At 38.7% G+C, this 14,726-nt stretch overlaps 1 pseudogene; it reads left to right on the top strand.

Moving 5' to 3' along the window:
* Positions 1-909: 909 nt before the first annotated feature.
* The window catches only part of LOC136142121 (importin subunit alpha-4-like), a 79,870-nt pseudogene continuing 66,053 nt past the window's right edge, over positions 910-14,726 (top strand).

Below are 14,726 nucleotides of genomic sequence, written 5' to 3'. Positions count from 1 at the left end.
TCATACCATATAGAGAAATTAACTCAAAATGAGTCATACCTAAATATAAAACCCCAAAGTCTAAAACTTCTGGAAGAAAACATAGGCAAAAACTCTTAGTGACCTTGGATAAAGGAAAAATATCTTAAATACAACACCAAAAGTATAAACCATAAAATTTTTAAATTGATAAATTGGACTCCACCAAAATATTTTGCTCTTTGAAAGACACTATAAAATTAAATAAGATAAGCCAAAGACTGGAAGAAAATATTTGACAAAGAACTTATGTGTCAGTGGTCCCCCCAAACACCCAGGGATCCAATGATTCATGAGGAGGACTCATAGTATTCATCATGTAGTTGTGCTCACAGTTTTTACTTATCTCAATGAAATAATAAACAGAAAAATCAGCCAAGAAAAAGGCATGTGAGGCAAAGTCTAGAGGAAACCAGGTGCGAGTCCGGAAACCAGGTGCAAGCTTCCAAAAGTTCTCTCTCGGTGAAGTAACATTTAATTATTCAGCAACAAGCTGTGAAAAGACATGTGAAATGTTGTCTACCAGGCAAGCCCATTTAAGACTTGGTGCCCATTTTGATTTTTTGTGGGTCGGGAGTGGAGAGGAGCTGGTCACATAGGCATTCTCTGCCTAGCATGTACCATAATTCCAGACTTCCAGAAGGTAAACAGATGTTCAGCATTATTTCTGTAAACAGTTTAGACACTATGAGCCATTCTTATAAGGGGATGATGGGAACCCTCCCAAAATCCAAGTTCCCAGATGCTCGCAAATGGACAAATTTACAAGCAGGCTTTTTTTTTTAAGGTTATCAGTCTGAGGTCTGCTATGTTAATACTTTTCTACACAACTCGTATCCACAATATATAAAGCACTTTTAAAAACTCAATAATATGGGAGGTGGGCGGAAGATGGCGGAAGAGTAAGACGCGGAGATCGCCTTCCTCCCCACGGATACACCAGAAATACATCCACACGTGGAACAACTCCTACAGAACTCCTACTGAAGGCTGGCAGAAGACCTCAGACCTCCCAAAAGGCAAGAAATTCCCCACGTACCTGGGTAGGGCAAAAGAAAAAAAGAAAAAAACAGAGACAAAAGAATAAGGACGGCACCTGCACCAGTGGGAGGGAGCTGTGAAGGAGGAAAAGTTTCCACACACTAGGAAGCCCCTCTGCGGGCGGAGACTGCGGGAGGCGGCGGGGGGAGTTTCGGGACCGCGGAGTAGTGCACAGCGACGGGTGCAGAGGGCAAAGTGGGGAAATTCCTGCACAGACGATCGGTGCCGACTAGCACTCACCAACCCGAGAGGCTGGTCTGCTCACCCGCCGGGGCGAGCGGGGCTGCGAGCTGAGGCTCGGGTTTCAGTTTCAGTCGGAGCGCAGGGAGAGGACTGGGGTTGGCGGCTTGAACATAGCCTGAAGGGGTTAGTGCACCACGACTAGCCGGGAGGGAGTTCGGGGAAAAGCCTGCACCTGCCGAAGAGGCAAGAGACTTTTTCTTCCCTCTTTGTTTCCTGGTGCGCGAGGAGAGGGGTTTAAGAGCGCTGCTTAAAGGATCTCCAGAGACGGGCGCGAGCCGGGTTAAAAGCGCGAACCCCAGAGACGGGCGCGAGCCACGGCTAAAAGCGCGAACCCCAGAGACGGGCGCGAGCCGCGGCTAAAAGCACGAACGCCAGAGACGGGCGCGAGCCGCGGCTGAAAGCGCAAACCCCAGAGACGGGCGGGAGACGCTAAGGCTGCTGCTGCCGCCACCAAGGGGCCTGTGTGCGAGCACAGGTCACTCTCCACACCCCTCTTCCGCGGAGCCTGTGCAGCCCACCACTGCCAGGTTCCCGGGATCCAGGGACAACTTCCCTGGGACAACGCACGGCGGGCCTCAGGCTGGTGCAACGTCACGCCGGCCTCTGCCGCAACGTCACGCCGCCTCTGCTGCCGCAGGCCCGCCCCGCACGCAGTGCCCCTCCTTCCCCCATCCCCCAACCCCCAGCCTGAGTGAGCCGGAGCCCCCGAATCAGCGGCTCCTTTAACCCCGTCCTGTCTGAGCGAAAAAACAGACGCCCTCCAGCGACCTACACGCAGAGGCAGGGCCAAATCCAAAGCTGAGCTCCTGTGAGCTGTGAGAACAAAGAAGAGAAAGGGAAATCTCTCCCAGCAGCCACAGAAGCAGCGGATTAAAGCTCCACAATCAACTTGATATACCCTGCATCTGTGGAATACCTGAATAGAAAAGGAATGATCCCAAATTGAAGAGGTGGAATTTAGGAGCGAGGTCTATGATTTTTTTCCCCTTTTCCTCTTTTTGTGAATGTGTACGAGTATGCTTCTGTGTGAGATCTTGTCTGTATACTCTTGCTTCCACCATTTGTCCTAGGGCTCTATCCGTCCATGATTTTTTAAAAAAAATTCTTTTTCTTAATAATTAAGTTTAATTGTAATAACTTTATTATACTTTACCTTCGTTCTTTCTTTCTTTCCTTCCTTCCCTCCTTTAGACAACGAATCACCCCAAATTGAGGAGGTGGTCTCTGAGAGCAAGATTTATGATTTTTCCCCCTTTACCTCTTTTTGTGAAGGTGTATGTGTATGCTTCTGTGTAAGATTTTCTCTGTATAGCTTTGCTTCCAACATTTGTCCTAAGGTTCTATCCGTCCCTTTTTCTTTTTTTTCTAAATAGTTTTTAATTCAATAACTATATTATACTTTATTTTATTTTTACTGTATCTTCTTTCTTTCTGTCTTTTTTCCTTCTTTCCCTCCTTCCTTCCTTCCTTCCTCCCTCCCTCCCTCCTTTCTTTCCTTCTTTGCTTCTTTCCTCCTTCCTTCCTTTCCTCCTTTCCCTCTTTCTTTCCTCATATTTCTACTAATTCTCTCTACTTTTTCTCCCTTTTATTCTGAGCCGTGTGGATGAAAGGCTCTTGGTGCTCCAGCCCAGGAGTCATGGCTCTGCCTCTGAGGTAGGAGAGCCAACTTCAGGACACTGGTCAACAAGAGACCTCCCAGCTCCACATAATATTAAACGGTGGAAATCTCCCAGAGACCTCCATCTTAACACCAGCACCCAGCTTCACTCAACAACCAGCAAGCCACAGTGCTGGACAACCTATGCCAAACAACTAGCAAAACAGGAACACAACCCCACCCATTAGCAGAGAGGCTGCCTAAAATCATAATAAGGCCACAGACACCCCAAAACACACCACCAGACGTGAACCTGCCCACTAGAGAGACAAGATCCAGCCTCATCCAGCACAACACAGGCACTGGTCCCCTCCACCAGGAAGCCTACACAGCCCACTGAAACAACCTTAGCCTCTGGAGACAGACATCAAAAACAACGGGAACTACGAACGTGCAGCCTGCAAAAAGGAGACCCCAAACACAGTAAGATAAGCAAAATGAGAAGACAGAAAAACACACAGCAGATGAAGGAGCAAGATAAAAACCCACCAGACCTAACAAATGAAGAGGAAATAGGCAATCTACCTGAAAAAGAATTCAGAATAATGATAGTAAGGATGATCCGAAATCTTGGAAGTAGAATGGACAAAATGCAAGAAACAGTTAACAAGGACCTACAAGAACTAAAGATGAAACAAGCAACGATGAAAAATGCAATAAATGAAATTAAAAGTACTCTAGATAGGATCAATAGCAGAATAACTGAGGCAGAAGAACGGATAAGTGACCTGGAAGATAAAGTAGTGGAAATAACTACTGCAGAGCAGAATAAAGAAAAAAGAATGAAAAGAACTGAGGACAGTCTCAGAGACCTCTGGGACAACATTAAACGCACCAACATTCGAATTATAGGGATTCCAGAAGAAGAAGAAAAAAAGAAAGGGACTGAGAAAATATTTGAAGAGATTATAGTGGAAAACTTCCCTAATATGGGAAAGGAAATAGTTAATCAAGTCCAGGAAGCACAGAGAGTCCCATACAGGATAAATACAAGGAGAAATACGCGAAGACACATATTAATCAAACTGTCAAAAATTAAATACAAAGAAAGCATATTAAAAGCAGCAAGGGAAAAACAACAAATAACACACAAGGGAATCCCCATAAGGTTAACAGCTGATCTCTCAGCAGAAACCCTACAAGCCAGAAGGGAGTGGCAGGACATACTGAAAGTGATGAAGGAGAAAAGCCTGCAACCAAGACTACTCTACCCAGCAAGGATCTCATTCACATTTGATGGAGAAATTAAAACCTTTACAGACAAGCAAAAGCTGAGAGAGTTCAGCACCACCAAACCAGCTTTACAACAAATGCTAAAGGAACTTTTCCAGACAAGAAACACAAGAGAAGGAAACGACCTATAGTAGCGAACCCAAAACAATATAGAAAATGGGAATAGGAACATACATATCGATAATTACCTTAAATGTAAATGGACTAAATGCTCCCACCAAAAGACACAGATTGGCTGAATGGATACAAAAACAAGACCCTTATATGTACTGTCTACAAGAGACCCATTCAGACCTAGAGACACATACAGACTGAAAGTAAGGGGATGGAAAAAGATATTCCATGCAAATGGAAACCAAAAGAAAGCTGGAGTAGCAATTCTCATATCAGACAAAATAGACTTTAAAATAAGGACTATTCAAAGGGACAAAGAAGGACACTACATAATGATCAAGGGATCGATCCAAGAAGAAGATATAACAATTGTAAATATTTATGCACCTAACATAGGAGCACCTCAATACATAAGGCAAACACTAACAGCCATAAAAGGGGAGATCAACAGTAACACATTCATAGTAGGGGACTTTAACACCCCACTTTCACCCATGGACAGATCATCCAAAATGAAAATAAATAAGGAAACACAAGCTTTAAATGATACATTAAACAAGATGGACTTAATTGATATTTATAGGACACTCCATCCAAAAACAACAGAATACACATTTTTCTCAAGTGCTCATGGAACATTCTCCAGGATAGATCATATCTTGGGTCACAAATCAAGCCTTGGTAAATTTAAGAAAACTGAAATTGTATCAAGTATCTTTTCTGACCACAATGCCATGAGACTAGATATCAATTACAGGAAAAGATCTGTAAAAAATACAAACACATGGAGGCTAAACAATACACTACTTAATAATGAAGTGATCACTGAAGAAATCAAAGAGGAAATAAAAAAATACCTAGAAACAAATGACAATGGAGACACAACGACCCAAAACCTATGGGATGCAGCAAAAGCAGTTCTAAGGGGGAAGTTTATAGCAATACAAGCCCACCTTAAGAAGCAGGAAACATCTCGAATAAACAACCTAACCTTGCACCTCAAGCAATTAGAGAAAGAAGAACAAAAAAACCCCAAGGCTAGCAGAAGGAAAGAAATCATAAAAATCAGATCAGAAATAAATGATAAAGTAATGAAGGAAACGATAGCAAAGATCAATAAAACTAAAAGCTGGTTCTTTGAGCAGATAAATAAAATAGATAAACCACTAGCCAGACTCATCAAGAAAAAAAGGGAGAAGACTCAAATCAATAGAATTAGAAATGAAAAAGAAGTAAAAACTGACACTGCAGGAAAAAAAAAAATAATGAGAGATTACTACAAGCAACTCTATGCCAATAAAATGGACAATCTGGAAGAAATGGACAAATTCTTAGAAATGCAGAACCTGCCAAGACTGAATCAGGAAGAAATAGAAAATATGAACAGACCAATCACAAGCACTGAAATTGAAACTGTGATTAAAAACCTTCCAACAAACAAAAGCCCAGGACCAGATGGCTTCACAGGTGAATTCTATCAAACGTTTAGAGAAGAGCTAACACCTATCCTTCTCGAACTCTTCCAAAATATAGCAGAGGGAGGAACACTCCCAAATTCCTTCTACGAAGCCACCATCACCTTGATACCAAAACCAGACAAGGATGTCACAAAGAAAGAAAACTACAGGCCAATATCACTGATGAACATAGATGCAAAAATCCTCAACAAAATACTAGCAAACAGAATCCAACAGCACATTAAAAGGATCATACACCATGATCAAGTGGGGTTTATTCCAGGAATGCAAGGATTCTTCAATATATGCAAATCTATCAATGTGATAAACCATATTAACAAATTGAAGGAGAAAAACCATATGATCATCTCAATAGATGCAGAGAAAGCTTTCGACAAAATTCAACACCCATTTATGATAAAAACCCTCCAGAAAGTAGGCATAGAGGGAACTTTCCTCAACATAATAAAGGCCATATATGACAAGCCCACAGCAAACATCATCCTCAATGGTGAAAAACTGAAAGCATTTCCACTAAGATCAGGAACAAGACAAGGTTGCCCACTCTCACCACTCTTATTCAACATAGTATTGGAAGTTTTAGCCACAGCAATCCCACAGCACTGCTGGTGGGAATGTGAATTGGTTCAGCCACTATGGAGAAGAGTATGGAGGTTCCTTAAAATGCTACAAATAGAATTACCATATGACCCAGCAATCCCACTACTGGGCATATACCCTGAGAAAACCAAAATTCAAAAAGAGTCATGTACCAAAATGTTCATTGCAGCTCTATTTACAATAGCCCAGAGATGGAAACAACCTAAGCGCCCATCATCGGATGAATGGATAAAGAAGATGTGGCACATATACACAATGGAATATTACTCAGCCTTAAAAAGAAATGAAATTGAGCTATTTGTAATGAGATGGATAGACTTAGAGTCTGTCATACAGAGTGAAGTAAGTCAGAAAGAAAAAGACAAATACCGTATGCTAACACATATATATGGAATTTAAGGGAAAAAATGTCATGAAGAACCTAGGGGTAAGACAGGAATAAAGACGCAGACCTACTGGAGAACGGACTTGAGGATATGGGGAGGGGGAAGGGTGAGTTTTGACAGGGCGAGAGAGAGTCATGGACATATACACACTAACAAACGTAGTAAGGTAGATAGCTGGGGGGAAGCAGCCGCAAGGCACAGGGATATTAGCTCGGTGCTTTGTGACAGCCTGGAAGGGTGGGATGGGGAGAGTGGGAGGGAGGGAGACGCAAGAGGGAAGACATATGGGAACATATGTATATGTATAGCTGATTCACTTTGTTATAAAGCAGAAACTAACACACCATTGCAAAGCTATTATACCCCAATAAAGTTGTTTAAAAAAAAAAAACTCAATAATATGAAAACAACCTAATACAAAACAGGAAAAAAGTTTTGAACAGACACTTTACCAAAGAAGATATGAGGATAATAAATAAGACATGAAAAAATGCTCAAAATCATTAGTCCGTTGGGAACTGCAAATTAAAACCACAAGCCCAGATGGCTTCAGTGGTAAATTCTACCAAACAATTAAGGAATAAATATAATCAAATCTATACAAACTCTCATGAAATTGAAGAGAAGGGTATAGTTCCCAACTCATTCTGTCAGGCTTGCATTATCATCACACCAAAGTCAAAGATATTAAAAGAAGGAAAAAAACCTACAGACCAATATCTGTCAAGAACACAGAGCCCTTTGTCACATATTAGAACTATTTTTTTTCTTATAACTTTGGGTACTTTTTGCTATAAAGGAATACCAAAAACCAGTCAACATGCCTAAGAAGGAGGTCTGATATCTCCTGGTATATATTTAAAACTGACTGTTAGCAGTACATCAGTACTGCCTGACATTCATGTATTCATTGAACTAACATTTATTGGGCTCCTCTTATATTCCAGGCACTGTATAACGTTCAGGGGATATAAATATAGCCTTTTTTGTAGAAAAGCATTCTGTCTAACACAGATTCTTGGTCATTAATTAACTGAGTAATCTTTGGAAAGTTACTTAACTTGCCTAAGCTTCACTTTCCTTATCCTTAAGATGGAGATGGTAACAGCATACACTTCATACAAGTCATGTGAGAGGTGACAATGTCGTACTTTATCTGAGCCCTGTTACCAAAGGAAAAATCCTTTTATGTTGTGAGAAAGGGATAACCTAACCAGGAAAGGACCTCTCTGCTCTTAACATATCCAAAATAAGGCTCTCTTCATCCTCTTCAATGGCTATGACTCCCTTGCTTAACTGTTTTTTTTAAAACCGAGGGCCCCCTTCCTTTTCTTTGAGACAGTCCTCATTAATAAATGTTATCCCTATTGCAAAAGCCTGAATAAAAAATCATTTCCTTAATTGTCTGGTATATTTTTTATTTCACAAAGGATTACATAAGATGTGTAAAATACTGAAGTTGTGTCTGATACACAGTAAGGTCTCAATAAAGGTTACAATGTTAATATGGAAAAGGTAAATCACACTGAGATACCATTAAATACCTATTAGAATGACTAAATCAAACAAACCAACAAGTTCAAATGCTGGTAGGAATGTGGAATAACTGGAAGTCTCATACATTACTAGTGGAGTGCCAAATGCTAGGAAACAACAGCAGTTTCTTGCAAAGTAAACATACACTTACCCTATGACCCAGCAATCACACTCCTAAGTATGTAAATATAAGAGAGAAATATAAACTATTTTCACATAAAAATCTGTACACGGATTTTTTATAGTAACTTTATTCATAATCAACAAAATCTAGAAATAACCCGTATATCCTTCAAGTGGTGAATGGATAAACAAAATGTAGTGCATCCATACAATGGAATACTACTCAGCCATCAAAAGAACTACTGTTACACTCTATGGCATGGATAAATTTCAAGTGGATTTTGGAAAGTGAAAAAAAGTCAAAGTCTAAGGCTGAATACTATACGATTTCCTTTATATGACGTTATCAAAATGCAAAATTATACGGAGAAAAAACAGATTAGTGGCTGCTAGAAGCTAGGATGGTAGTAAAGAGTTGAGTCCAAAGGCAAATGAGAGAATTTTTTAAGATGGTGGGACTTTTCTATATTTTCATTTTGGTAGTAGTTACAAGGCTATGCATTTGTGAAAAGTCATAGAACTGTATACCTCGAAGGGTGAATTCTTCTGTATGTAAATTATATCTCACTAAACCTAACCTCTAAAAAGAGATATTACTTCCTTCATGCAATATGTTGTAAAAACCTCTCCATTGCAAGGTGACAGGTGTCCCCTCCTACCCACTGTCTCTTCTACTGGCTGCCAGGCTAATAATTAGGGTTAAAATCATGCTGAGACTGATAAGGAAGGAAAGAGATTACACCCCCAAGGAGCAGCAAGGATTAGGTAATATACACTGGCAAGAACCAGAGTTGGAAAAACTAATGATGTTGAACATTTTTTCAGGGCTTCTTTGATATCTGTATACCCTCTTCAGTGAAATGTTTGTTCATGTGTTTTGCCCATTTTCTAATTAGATTTTTTTTAACTACTGGGTTTTTGAGAGATCTTTATATATTTTAGATCTTTATGCCTTCCTGGTGTGTTGATCCTTTTATTATTATGTAATGTCCCTCTTTGTTTAATTTTCTTTGCTCCAAAGTCTACTTTATCTGAAATTAAAATAGCCATTTCTGCTATTTTTTGATTAATGTTTTCATGGCATATCTTTCTCCAACCCTTTTACTTTCAACCTACCTATGTTTTTGTATATGAAGTGAATTTCTTGTTGGCAGCATACTGTTGTATCATTTTCTGTTAATCCAGCTGCCTTTTAAGTCATGCATTTAGCTCACATATTTTTAAGATAATTACTGATATGTTAAGACTTAAGTCTTGTCATTTTACTATCAATTTTCTGTTTGTTTCCTTGGGTCCTTCTTCCTCAATTTTCTTTCCTTCCTGTGTGTTATTTGGACGTTTAGCAGACATTTAGAGAGGTTCCATCTTGATTTATTTGTAGTGTTTTAGAGTATATCACTTTGAATAGTATCTTTAGTGGTTGCTCTAGGTATTACTATATATATATATATATATATATATATATATATATATATAACTTATTACAGTCTACTCTCATCAACATTTTACCACTTCAAGTGAAGATAAAAATTTTACTACCTGCTATGTCCTTTTAGACTCCCCATTTTTGAAATATATTTGTCTTGAGTATTTCTTCCATGTATTTTGAGCATCACACCAAATGGTGCTATGATTTTTGCTTCAATCTCCAAATATGATTTAAGAAACTCATGACCATAGCCTATTATATTTAGCTCTATGTTTACCCATTCTGTTGTCTTTCCTTTCTGAAATTCAAAGCCTTCTTTTATTATGATTTCCTTTTTTTTTTATCATTTCCTTTTTGTTTAGAGAACTTCCTTTAGTCGTTTCTTTTTTTTTTTTTTTTTTTTTTTGCTGTACACGGGCCTCTCACTGTTGTGGCCTCTCCCGTTGTGGAGCACAGGCTCCAGACGCACAGGCTCAGCGGCCATGGCTCACGGGCCTAGCTGCTCCATGGCATGTGGGATCTTCCTGGACTGGGGAATGAACCCGTGTCCCCTGCATTGGCAGGCAGACTCTCAACTACTGCGCCACCAGGGAAGCCCCGTTTAGTCGTTTTTAAGGGTAGGATTGCTAGCAACAAATTCTTACTGTTCCTTCATTTGAAAATTCTTCTTCATTCAAGAATGATATGTTTGCCAGATATGGGATTTGCAGTTGGCAGTTCTTTTCTTTCTGTACTTGAAAAGTGCTGTGCCACTTTGTCCTGGTGCCTATGTTTTCTGGTGAGAAATATCATTAGAAATTGCTTTGCCCCTATGGATAAAGTGTCATTTTTCTCTCACTCTTTTCAAGATTTTTTCCTTGTAAAGAGTTTTCAGAAGTTTAGTTTTGATATTTCTTGGTGTATAAGTTTTTAGTTTATCCAATTTGAAGCTTATTTAGCTTCTTGTAACTGTAGGTTTATATCTTTTGACAGATTTGGGAGGTTTTCAGCTATTATTTCTTCTTAGCTTCTGTCTTCCTAGCTTTATTTAGGTATAAATGACAAATAACATTGTGTAAATTTAAGGTATACATTGTGATGATTTGATATATATGCATATTTAAATGATTACCACAATAATATTAGATATCCAGAACTTATTCATCTTATAACTGAAAGTGTGTAACCTTTGACCAATATCTCATTTCCCTCACCCCCTGACAACCACAAATCTACTATGTTTCTATGAATTTGACTTTTTTAGGTTCTGCATATAAGTGAGATCATACACTATTTGTCTTTCTCTGTCTGACTTATTTTGCTTAGTATAATGCCCTCAAGGTTCATCCATGTTGCCACAAATGACAGGATTTCCTTCGTTTATTGCTGAATAATATTTTGTTGTGTGATTTTAAAAATACATATGTGGCATTTTCTGTATCCATTCATCAATCGATGGCTACTTACATTCTTGGTTACATTATTTCTTCGGAATAAGTTTTGATCCCTAATCTCCTCTTCTAGTTCTGGGACTCTGAAGATAGAAATGTTAAGTATTTTGTTACATTCCTAAGTCTCTGAGGCTCCGTTTATTATTTAGTCTATGTTTCCCTCTGTTGTTCAGACTGAAAAAATTTTAATGATCTTTCCTCAAGTTCACTGATTCTATCCTCTATCATCTCTACTCTTGACTTCATCCAATAAAGTTTTTTATTGTTGTATTTTTCAGTTCTATAATTTCTATTTGGTTCCTTTTTATAATTTCTAATTTTTGCTGAGATTTTCTATTTTTCTTTTGTTTTACGAGAATTTATAATTGCTTAATGAGCATTTTCTATGATGGCTGCTTTAAAAACTTTGTCAGATATTTACAACATTTGATTCATATCAATGTCATTATTTGTTGATTGTCTTTTCTCATTCTATTTGGTGATTTCTTGGTTCTTTGTATGATTAATGATTTTTCATGGTATCCTGGATAATTTGGATATTATACTATGAGACTGTAGATCCTATTTAATCTTCCTTTTTAGCAGGCAGTCCCCTTGTTTGATGTGTATTATGAGGGATGGGTGGGTGTGTATGTTCAGTTACCTGCTGGTGCCACCAACACCACTCCAGCAAAAGCAGAATGTGGACTCCCACTGCCTTGCTTCAGACAGGTGAGGTGGAATTTCAGCAATCTCCTTGGCCCTGTTGATACCTTCCTGGGAAAAGTAAGGACACCTTCTTGACATGCACCACCTCGTTGCCTCTGGGTGGGGGTGTGAGTGGGGATTGAGAGTGATTCACACCACTTTCTTGCTACATGGTGGGAGTGAAAGTTCAGCTTCCTACTGAACCCCACTGACACTGTGGGAGCAGAGGTATGCATAATGCAAACTAGACTCAGCTCCAGGCACCTCATTCTTCCTTACAGATACTGGGTAGTGGTAGAAGCTTAGATTCCTGTGGGTCCCACTGACACCAAGGGAAAGCAAAGCGGAGGATAGCATGATGTCAACTAGCCTGACACACCACTTCATTCTGCCTCATTAATTCTCAGGTAGGTGTAGAGGCTCAGCTTCCCACTGGGCTCCATCAATACCATTTATTTACTGCTTTTAAAATTTAAAGTCTTCTGTGACTTGGATATTGTAAACAGTGCTGCAATAAACACTGGGGTAAAGAAGATGTGGTACATATATACAATAAAATATTACTCAGACATTAAAAAAATGGAATAATGACATTTGCAACAACATGGATGGAAGTAGAGATTATCATATTGAGTGAAGTAAGTCAAACAGAAAAAGAGAAATATCGTATTTTATTGCTTATATGTTGAATATAAAAATAAATGATGCAACTGAACTTATTTACAAAACAGAAACAGACTCACAGACTTAGAGAACAAACTTATGGTTACCAGGGGGAAGGGTGGAGGGAAGGGATAGTTAGGAAGTTTGGGATGGACATGTACACACTGCTATATTTAAAATGGAAAACCAACAAGTACCTACTGCATAGCACAGGGAACTCTGCTCAATATTATGTAACAACCTAAATGGGAAAATAATTTGAAAAAGAATAGATACATGTATATGTATAACTGAATCACTTTGCTGTACACCTGAAACTAACACATTTTTAATCAACTATACTCCAATATAAAATAAAATGTTAAAAAAATTTAAAGTCTCTTCCCATGCAGTTTCAATTCACCTATATTTTCTTATAGATTTCTATAATTTCATCATAAATATTTAATGACCTAATCCACCCAGTTTGATTTGAGAAGTGAGGGTTTATCATTTTTTTTCCTCTAAATAACTAACTGCATTAACTCCATTTGTTAAAAAACCTTTGCTTTTCTCCCAATGATTTGTGAAGTACTTTCCAACAAATTTTTCACAAATTAAATACATGTAATGGAGCAGGACTCTATGGGGCCTTCCCCAGGCAGGCCCCTCCCCCATATCCTCTGCTTTAGCTCCTCTCTAAAGTACCTAGATAACAGTATCTGATGCACATTTCCTGAGTGGTTTTACACATGTAACCCCCCACCACCACCACAAAATGGAAGATGTTAACTACTTGCTGACCATGAGCACATAGTCCCTAGGCCTCCTGGAGCCTAAGGAATGATAATGTTAACCCTTGTGACACTGCCCTGTCATCTCACCATCAACAAGAGAACTGTCCATAAGCTGATCACATACCCTGCAACACCCCTCCCTCACCTGGCATTTAAAAATACTTTGCTGAAACCCTTCAGGGAGTTCAGGGTTTGGGGGGCATGAGCCACCTCTCTCCTTGCATGGCCCTACAATAAACCTTTCTCTGCTCCAAACTTCAACGTTTCAGTTTGATTGGCCTCACTGTGCGTAGGGCACACAAACTTGCATTCAGTGACATACATACATAATTATCTAAGTCATATAGAAAAATATATATATACGTATGTATATATTTATTTTACATATCAAAGAAAAATGTGTATTTATTCATTGCATATATGCCACTAGAACACAGGCTCCATGACAGCAGGGATTTCATTTTGCTCATTGCTCTGTCTCTAATGCCTTAAATATTGTTTTCATGGTAAACAGTGAATAGATGCTTGACGAATTGATACACTAGGTTTTTTTTCTGAGCTAAATATCCTATCTGCTGATTGGCTTGTCAATTCTTATTCCAGCACTACATTAATTTGAGTCATCTAGCTTTAAAATTCATTTTAATATCTGATAAGGGAAGCTCCCCTCAGTACTCTTCTTTTTCAAAATGTTCTTGGCTAATCCTATTACACTTCCAAGTAGACCATTAGTATAGTTTTTTCAAGTTCCAAAAGTATTTTAAAATATGTTTTTCATTATAAATTGTTAAGGTGTGTTAAGAATTTCAAAATAGGCCAAAAGAAAAGTATAATATACAGTCTACCTGTTGGGAAGTCAGATTTCAGGTAACTGTAATCAACAGTAAAGAGAAAAAAGGCTTCTAATAAGCCCCCGAGATAGTGACCTTAACGACACAGCTTTGTAACAAAATCAGGTAGGATGGTACAAGAGTGAAAGGCTTGGTCATTTTCATCATTTATTAGTCAAACATGTGTGATAACTATTAGAAACTATAATCTATAATCTATTAAAGGAACTCCTATAAGTCAGTAAAAATGGTGAGGAACTCTAATAGAATAACTGGCAAATATAAAGAGGTATTTCATAAAAGAAAACTCACCAAAACTAAAAGAATATGAAAAGATGCTCAAACGCATTAGCAATTTGAAAAATATAAATCAAAATAATGAGATATCACTTCATAGTAATCAAATTGGCAAAAATTAGAAAGCTGAATAGTGACAAGAATTGGGGGGTGGTTGGGCAAGATAGCAGCCCTCATTCACATAG

This window comes from Phocoena phocoena, chromosome X (genome assembly GCF_963924675.1).
Source record: "Phocoena phocoena chromosome X, mPhoPho1.1, whole genome shotgun sequence".
Taxonomy (NCBI): domain Eukaryota; kingdom Metazoa; phylum Chordata; class Mammalia; order Artiodactyla; family Phocoenidae; genus Phocoena; species Phocoena phocoena.
This window is presented reverse-complemented; position numbering and strand designations above follow the sequence as displayed.